Raw genomic sequence first — 8,866 nt, 5'->3', positions numbered from 1 at the left:
GTTGCAGGCTATGTAGTTCTCTCATGACCATATCCTGTAACTCCGGAGAAAGTAAAAATCCTCCCTGGTGGTAGGGCTGCCCCTATACTGCAAGGGTTGAATCTTGTTTACATTTAGGCCCCTTTCACACTTGTACTACTTGTCCTGCGACTTGGGACTGCAAAGATGCATGACAAGTCGTACCCCATCATTTCCAATGAGTACCATTAATATCTGTGCGACTTCAAGATGCAGCAACGTCAAAGTAGTCCCTGCAGTACTTTGGCATTGCTTGAGGTCAAGCAGAAAAGTTGTGTCAAAGACATGCGACTTTCAGGTCATACAAGTGTGAAAGGGGTCTTAGGGGACCGAGCACAGCAGCTTTACTTACCTGTTCCTCCTCTCCTGCAGGCTCCTCCAAGCTGCAAGACTGCTTCATGCAGCCTCTTCTTCCCTATGATCTGGTGGTCAAATACCTCTGATGCAATTAAAACTGATGCAGGGCCAATTAAGGATGCCAAGGATCAGTCCACTGCTGGAGCATAGGGAAGCGCCGTCTGCCGGGTGAGCAGAGGATCGGGTAAGTAAATAGGCTTTTTCCGTCCCCTAGACATAACCAAGCATTTAACCCTTGCAGTGCAGGGGTAGCCCCCCTGCAAAGGAGGATTTTTATTTTCCCAGAGCTGGGCTTTAAAGTAAACCTATACTGAGTGAAATATGTGCCATTGCTGACTTCTTCTAGTTCTTCTAAATACTAGTTGCCTGGCTAACTACCATCAGTATATTCTGGTATGCTGTCCTGGAACAAGCATGCAGATCAGAAAAGTCAGAACTCCTGATCTGCAAACTTTTTCAGTTTCAATGATTCGAAAATACTGATGCCTTTGGACTAGAATGATAGCCCTGAAGCTAGTACTGACAGTCATAACAGTGGAGCTTGCAGTTTCCAGAAGGATGAGGCCCCATTGGGCTACAGGACTACTGATGACAGTGAGATCACTGCAAAGTAAAAGAATGCGGGAGAGTGAGCATTGGTTCAGACCAAAATATTGAAAAAGGTTGCTGGCGTTACAGAACTAGAATGACAAAGGGCTTAGCCTGGAAAAGCGTGGTTGTCTTAGGCCCCTTTGACACTGCCGCTACTTGAAATTTGCCCGATTTTGCCGCGATTTTGGGGGAATGCCTGTGTAAACTTGAGGTCTATGGACTTCAACTCGCATCAAAGTCGGACCAAAGTATTACAGGGACTACTTTGAAGTCGGTGCGACTTGAAGTCGCACAGATATGAATGGTTATCACTGGGAATCATGGGGTACAACTTGTCATGCGACTCAGGTCCAAAGTCGCAGGAAAAGTCGCAGAAGTGTGATAGGAGCCTAAAGCAAATGATCAGAAGAATGACAGTGAGACTCATGTGGTGTATCCGAAAGAAATATGACTGTTTTGCCTAAAGCAACCAATCAGTCTTCAGATTATTTTCTGATCTGCAGAAAAATATGTGAACAGACTTCCTTTTATTCAAATACACAGTTGTCGGGGTAGCAGCGGGGTACTCGGCCAGAGGGACCCCTTTGCTACCCACCTGTGGGATTTTCATCTACTGTTTGCTGCTCCAGTTATTGAACATGATCTATCTTTTTTTTTTTTCTTTAAACCGTAGATTTTTTTTTTGTGATTATTTTTTATTTATAGTTTTTGTTGCATCTGCAGCAAAACATACAGTTTAGATAACCATAGAAAACAAATGTCAATCCAGTTTCAGAGCAAAACTTATCATTTGTCCATTGAGGCCAGAAGGTATATGACATGAATTGAAACCACAGCTGTAATACAGGAAGGCTTGTAGTACCCCACAAATATAATGTAGGTATGCCCTCGATGTAGGTATGCCTTCGATGTAGGTATGCCCTCGATGTAGGTATGCCCTCGATGTAGGTATGCCCTCGAAGTAGGTATGCCCTCGATGTAGGTATGCCCTCGATGTAGGTATGCCCTCGATGTAGGTATGCCCTCGAAGTAGGTATGCCCTCGATGTAGGTATGCCCTCGATGTAGGTATGCCTTCGATGTAGGTATGCCCCCGATGTAGGTATGCCCTTGATGTAGGTATGCCCTCGAAGTAGGTATGCCCTCGATGCAGGTATGCCCTCGATGTAGGTATGCCCTCGATGTAGGTATGCCTTCGACTTCTCACCCCCAAGATCTCCACATGTAGGTGAAGCTCCTAGGAAGCGATGATTATCCAGTTCGGCTCCAAAGCAATTTGTTTTTTCTTTGTTACATACATGCAGAAATCCAAATTTTTGGAAATAAAATTGCATAAACCCCCAGAACGTTATATATATTCTGAAATCAGAAGCCCTGCAGGATAAAAAGGTGACCATTGCAAGTTTTTGTTTCACGTGATATTTGCGCAACTGTTTATTAAATGCAAATTTTCTGGAAAAAAAAAATATACCAAAATAAGTTTAATGCAACACCACAGCATATAATACTCTATTTCGGTTTAAATATAAAAGAGATCGCGTCAAGTTAATAGATACCTAACATTCCATGCTTTAAAATTGCGTGTGCCCACGATATTGCCAAAAATGACGGTGCCCAAAATTCACTATAGTTGACGCTTTAAATGCCATTACAGCTCATCAATTTAGAGTTAACTAGAAGCTCTTTTACTAGAATTATTGTTCTCACTCTGGCCTGGCAAGTCTAGCAATAGCTTAGCAAGTAATTTTCAAACTTGCAGCACAATTGTGTGCTATCTGGGATTATAGTGCAGCTTCCAAAATTCCTAGATGTGATGGTTGCATTCATTTTCCTTTTTAGGCTTTCTTTCTTCTATTTTCACCTGGTGACCCAGCCAGCAAGTCTCTTGTTTTGAATAAGCTGACCTGCAAATGTAGCAGTTAGACGGTTAAGACGAACCATTTAACACTGACGGGGTGCTTACAATGATCAGCTTTCATTCATTTATGTAAAACCATTATCCCTAAAGGAAAAAAAAAAAAACTGTTGCTGTAAATGCTTAACAAGTGTTAGCGTGAGTGTGGCTTCAATGTGTTAGTGTATCTAAATCTGCTAGTCCAGCTAACACTTCCCTCCCCACAGACAGAAAATGCTGCTGACCAAAGTCACTCCTACAATCCTTCATCCAGAGTGGGGGGACTCAAATATAGAAGGAGTGCTACTGGCCAGATCACCAGGTGAAAACAGAGGGGGGAAAAAAACCTAAGAAAAAGAAAAAGCCACCATACCCAATGATTGGTAAGCTGCAGGATATTACATTTTTGGTTTTGGCTTTAATACCGTTTTAACACAACTGAGCAACTGCTCAGAAAATAATGACTGCAAGGTGGTAAGCAAAACATCCAGGCCACTAGCATTTATCATAAGTAGGCCAGCAATATCTGCCCCCCCATATCTTCCCCAAAACAGATTTCCTTTAAGGAACTTGCAGTAACCCTACTTTGTCTGTAGGTGGCGATAAAGTCTCAAATTCCTTTTTGCAGAAGTGTCAGAGAAATATAGCTGAGCAAAAGCAGCACAATGTCACATGACACCAACCCTAATCCTGGGTATCATTAATAAACAGCCGCCCTGGATTCTTATAGCACAATGTGTTCTGCAATATTATCATCTCCAGAAGGTGCAGACAATCCTTTCGTACTTGCCAACACGACGGAGTAAAATTCCCAGGATAAATCCGTCATTTAAGAAATATGGGGGGTAGCCATTCCTGACCTACTTCTGAAAATGCTAGTTGCCTGGCTGTTTTGTTTCAACAACTTCAATGCTTTTTGAGTCACTGATCCAGAACCAGCATGTAGAATAAAAATCTGGCTAAAGCTGGAGATCCTTATCTACATACTTGTTCCATATCAGGGACTCAAAGTGTGGACGTAAGATGACAGACAGGAAACTCGTTTTTCTCTAATTCCAGGTGTCCTTTAATACATTTGACCTTGCTTGTGTCTGGTCTAGGCAGTCATTAGTTTGATTGGCTATACCTTAAAGGAGTATTAAACTCAAAAACTATTATATTGGAGATTACCAATTCTTAGATGTGGTGGCTGCATTAGTTTTCTTTTTTAGATTTTGTTTTTTTTATTTTCAATTGGTGATCTGGCCAGTAAGTCTGCTATTTTTCATCTACCCTTTACCGGACAATGGGCATCTTTTATTAATCTATATAAAACCTTTATCCCAGAAGATAAAAAGAACTGTCACTGAAACTGCTTAAAAGGTGATAGCTGGAGTTCAGCTTTAATTTCTTAGTCAACTCTAAATCTGCTAGTTCATCAAACACTATCCTCTGCACAGGTTGAGAGTGCTGCTGTCCCTACTCTAGCCACACACAAAATGCATGCCAAGCCCGGGAGCCAGGTTCTTAACCACTTCAGCCCCGAAAGGATTTGCCCCCTTCCTGATCAGGCCATTTTTTGTGATACGGCACTGCGTCGCTTTAACTGACAATTGCGCGGTCGTGCGATGTTGTACCGAAACAAAAATTATGACCTTTTTTCCACACAAATAGAGCTTTCTTTTGGTGGTATTTGATCATCTCTGCAGTTTTTATTTTTTGAGCTATAAACAAAAAAAGTGACAATTTTGAAAAAAAAAAACAACAATATTTTGTAGTTTTTGGTATAATAAATATCCCAATTTTAAAAAAATAAATAAATAATTGTTTTTCCTCAGTTTAGGCCAATATGTATTCTTCTACATATTTTTGGTAAAAAAAAATCAAAATAAGCGTATATTGATTGGTTTGCACAAAAGTTATAGCATCTACAAAATGGGGGATAGATTTATGGCATTTTTATTATTATTTTTTTTTTTACTAGTAATGGCGGCGATCTGAGATTTTTATCAGGACTGCGACATTGCGGCAACCAGATTGGACACTTTTGACACTATTTCGGGACCAGTGACATTTATACACCGATCAGAGATAAAAATAGCCATTGAGTACTGTATAAATGTCACTGGCAGGGAAGGGGTTAACACTAGGGGTCAAAGAAGGGGTTATCTGTGTTCCGTAGGTGTGTTCCAACTGTAGGGGGGCTGGAACTGACTGGAGGAGGAGAGAGATCGGTGTTCATACTTAGTATGAATGCACAATCTGTCCCCTCTCTCCTGAGAGAACCGGGATTTGTGTGTTTACACACACAGAGCCCAGTTCTCGCTCTGTTACAAGCGATCGCAGGTGCCCGGCGGGCACGCGCAGCGGCGACAGGGGCACGCGGCAGGCGCTTGTGCGCCTGCTGTGACGTCATAAAGAAGCAACGTACAGCTACCCCGATTTGCGCAGCCGTGCCAACCAGCCGCAGTATAACTTCAGCGGCTGGTCGGCTAACGGTTAAATAGACTCTACCTGATGGTCGCTAGAGCCGCATGAGGTGCCAGCATCCAATCGGATAGCTTCCCCTTGTGACCCAGAAAACCATAGAGGAACTAAGCTCCTCCTGACTTCCTCTCCCTCTGCAATACCGCTGCGGTTGAGCACCACCTGCAGTGGAGAAAGCAGACTGCACCTGCCTGCAAGCTGACTGGCTATTTGTGCTGCTTCTACCTCTTCCCCTTAGAGCTCTGCTGTACAGGGACTGGAAGAGGCTGATTCAAAGTCAAATTAAGGTATTTACATGGCTTGCATTTAAGGATGTATTAATGAATACAGTGCTAAACTTGTGTGTCTGGAATTCAAATTTATCTTGTTAAAGCTGCTAAAGGAGTCAGGCATTTTATATTGAATCTGCCATTCAATAGAAATAGTTACTAGGTCATTATTAGTAAGAATAATGGCTTATGCTTCAAAAGAAAGAATCTGATTGGTTGCTATAGGAAATACAACTTTTCATAATTATTTTTTCTACATAGGACTCAATTCTCGTTGAAAATGGACTTACCTTTCATGTAAAATAGGTATACAATGACCTTTGTGCACTGTGCTGCTGTCGCCGATATAATTTGGGGCTTTATAATTTTGGAGAAATGTCATGTACAGAATTTGCTATTGTTTGATTTCACCTATTGTCACAAAAAAAAAAATCATAATATTCATGCACTAGGAATGAATAATCTTTTTGCTTGGTAAAAGAGTCTTGTGCTAACTATTTATTACTGAGTTCTACATAAGCTTATGATGATTTAATAGCAACGTGTTATCCATTGTTACATGATATGTTTTCGGTTAGCAGACAGCACCATAAGCTCCCACTTTGTGTTTGTGGTTTATAGGAAGCACCTAATCCTTTCCCAGGGGAACAGGCTGTGTGTATAGAGATCATGGGTATAGTCAGATGTGTATGGTAGACAATGCTTTAGTATAAATGAGTATGTTGTTAACATCTTAAAGAAGTACCCCAGCCATTACATTATACTATGACCATGCAACAGGTCCCTTGTTGACACCCAAAAGTCAGAGAACTCCAAACCCAAACACAATGCATATGGGGGTCCATGCTTACTTTTTGATATGTACAGCTATTCCTCTCCCATCACATCAGAACAGGGGAAAAAACACAGCTCATGTGCAACTGATCATAAAATTCTATTCCGTGTTGCCCATTTGCTGTGTGGCCAGTCCATTGGGTTGTCTGTATTGGATTTAGAACTGTAGGGAGATCACAATCTCAGCAAAAACCTACAGCCAGTCACCGTTCCTAAAAGGAAGGGGTATGAATTTGCACAATTGAGTGTCATGTGCTATAACTCTTGCAACCCCAAAGCTGCATTTTATTTGATAGGAACAATGAGACTTCAAAGAGAAATTCTGCCCCCCCCCCCAAAAAAAAAGTGTCCTCACCAGGGCTGATTTTTGAATCGGCTTTCGGGTGCTGCCGCTGTCATCTTGGCTGAGTGTCCTCAACGGGGCCGATTCTTGAATCAGCTTCTGGGGTGCTGCCACCGCCATCTTGGCTGGGGGACACCAGCAGTGAAGCCTTGCGGAAATCACGCTGCGCTTTCTCAATTGGCTGGCTGCGGGAAAAGGAGGAGGGGACTGAACTTCTGGCTCACTTCGCCAAAACGAAGAGAGCCGGAAGTGGGAGCGGGTACCTGTCAAAACCAGGTACCTGCCCCCCCACCACCACCACCAAAAGGTGCCAAATGTGGTAGCGGAGAGGGGGAGGAGGCAGATAATCGGAACTTCCCCTTTTGGGTGAAGCTCAGCTTTAAGTATATAATTCATTTGTGAATAACAGACACTCTTAAGCCGGCCATACTAGGATCGAAATTCGTCTGGTTCACCAGGGACTGGCCAAATTTCGATCCATGTATGGGCACCAGCCTGTCAGGTTTTTCCTGAACAATTAGTTCCGCCAGCTTTAGCCAGAGAAACGAATTACTGCGTTCTGCCAGCAAGGAAGGCTCAATAGAGCTGTGAGAGGGATTCAGTGTTGATTGGGGAATCAAGCAATTTTCGTTTCCACAGGGAAGGAAAGAAAATAGCAATGTATTTTTTCAGAAAGATTTGAAAAAAAAAAAAACTTTATTATAGCCAGACTCAAAGATTTTGTCCACAGATTAAATAAGGTGTTTGCTTTTACCTTGCCAGCAATGTCTGCTGCGCCAATGCTGCCACTTGATACCTTGGTACTTCCTGGCGTTAGGGATTAATATAAAGTTGTTACATGCCCCCTCGCACCTACCTCTAAAATTTAGTGATTAAATGGCCAGTATCCAGCCTGGGCACTGTCATGTGAACAGGTGGGGCTGTCCCAGCCAAATGCAAATACTGACAATTGATAAACCAGCCATTGCCTAGGATGTTTTCGGTGGGCAGCAAGGTTTGATATAAGCTACGTAAGATAAAAGCAGATAACTTATGAAGCATGCTAGGCAATGGCTTTGCTGGGGCTGTCTGACGATTGAACAGATGTACTTTAAAAGCAAGCTGGCAATCTAGAAATATAGGAAAAGCCATTGCTGAGGCGATCAAAAGTCAGAGATCACCTGAAGTCTGACGTATCAATTGTCTGACCTTGTCTTCTATCATCTGAGTGTGCATTATGGCTGGTCAGGCAGTTGACAGGTCGGCTATCGTTTCTGACACTCTGGCACATAGTAAGCAAAGCTAAATTTAGGAGAAAATAAAAGTCTGCTCAGTTATAATAATACGAGTTAATACTGAGATTCCTGCTTGAGCCCAAAGGCCTGGTTCACACCTAGGCAGGTTGCAGTTTGCATATTGCAGGGGCAGTTTGCACTTTTCAATACACATTTTGAATCCATTGAAGTCTATGGAACCAAAACCAGAAGAAAGTCCCTGACCCTTTCCATAAAATGCACAGATGTGTACTACATCCATAGGAAACCATGTTAAATGGACTGTAGTGTGTTTCTGCAAAACTGAAAACACGCTAAAAAATACATAGGTGTGAACCAGGCTCAAGGCTGGATTCACACTTATGCATTTTTAGTGCTTTTTGCATTTTGCAGATTTGCACTACAGTCCATTTAACATGGTTTCCTATGGAACACATTCTGTAGTGCAAATCTGCAAAATGCAAAAAGCATTAAAAATGCATAGGTGTGAATCAAGCCTAAGACTGCCCACAAGTACCAACTTTAATGTTGAAAGAGGTTGAGGAATGTTGCATAATGAGGGATACAGCTAGCGAAACGACCCCAGTTCAGTATAGGGCATGATGTGGCCCCTTCATACAGATCCTGTACATTCCTCCTGCCCTAAACATCAGGGAGTGCTCCGTTTTGATGGGCAGATATAAGAGCCTTAATGCTTTTAGTGGGATAGGGAGTTTTTATAGACTTCCAGAACACCAATAACCTTAGAGGAGATTTTTGGGGTGGTCAGTGCAGGTTTGGGACAACTGGTGAGTGTGCCAAAGGAAAGAGCAAGCCTCCTGCCACCAAGCCAAACTGTTCTA

This window comes from Aquarana catesbeiana, linkage group LG09, assembly GCF_042186555.1.
Source record: "Aquarana catesbeiana isolate 2022-GZ linkage group LG09, ASM4218655v1, whole genome shotgun sequence".
Taxonomy (NCBI): Eukaryota; Metazoa; Chordata; class Amphibia; order Anura; family Ranidae; genus Aquarana; species Aquarana catesbeiana.
This window is presented reverse-complemented; position numbering follows the sequence as displayed.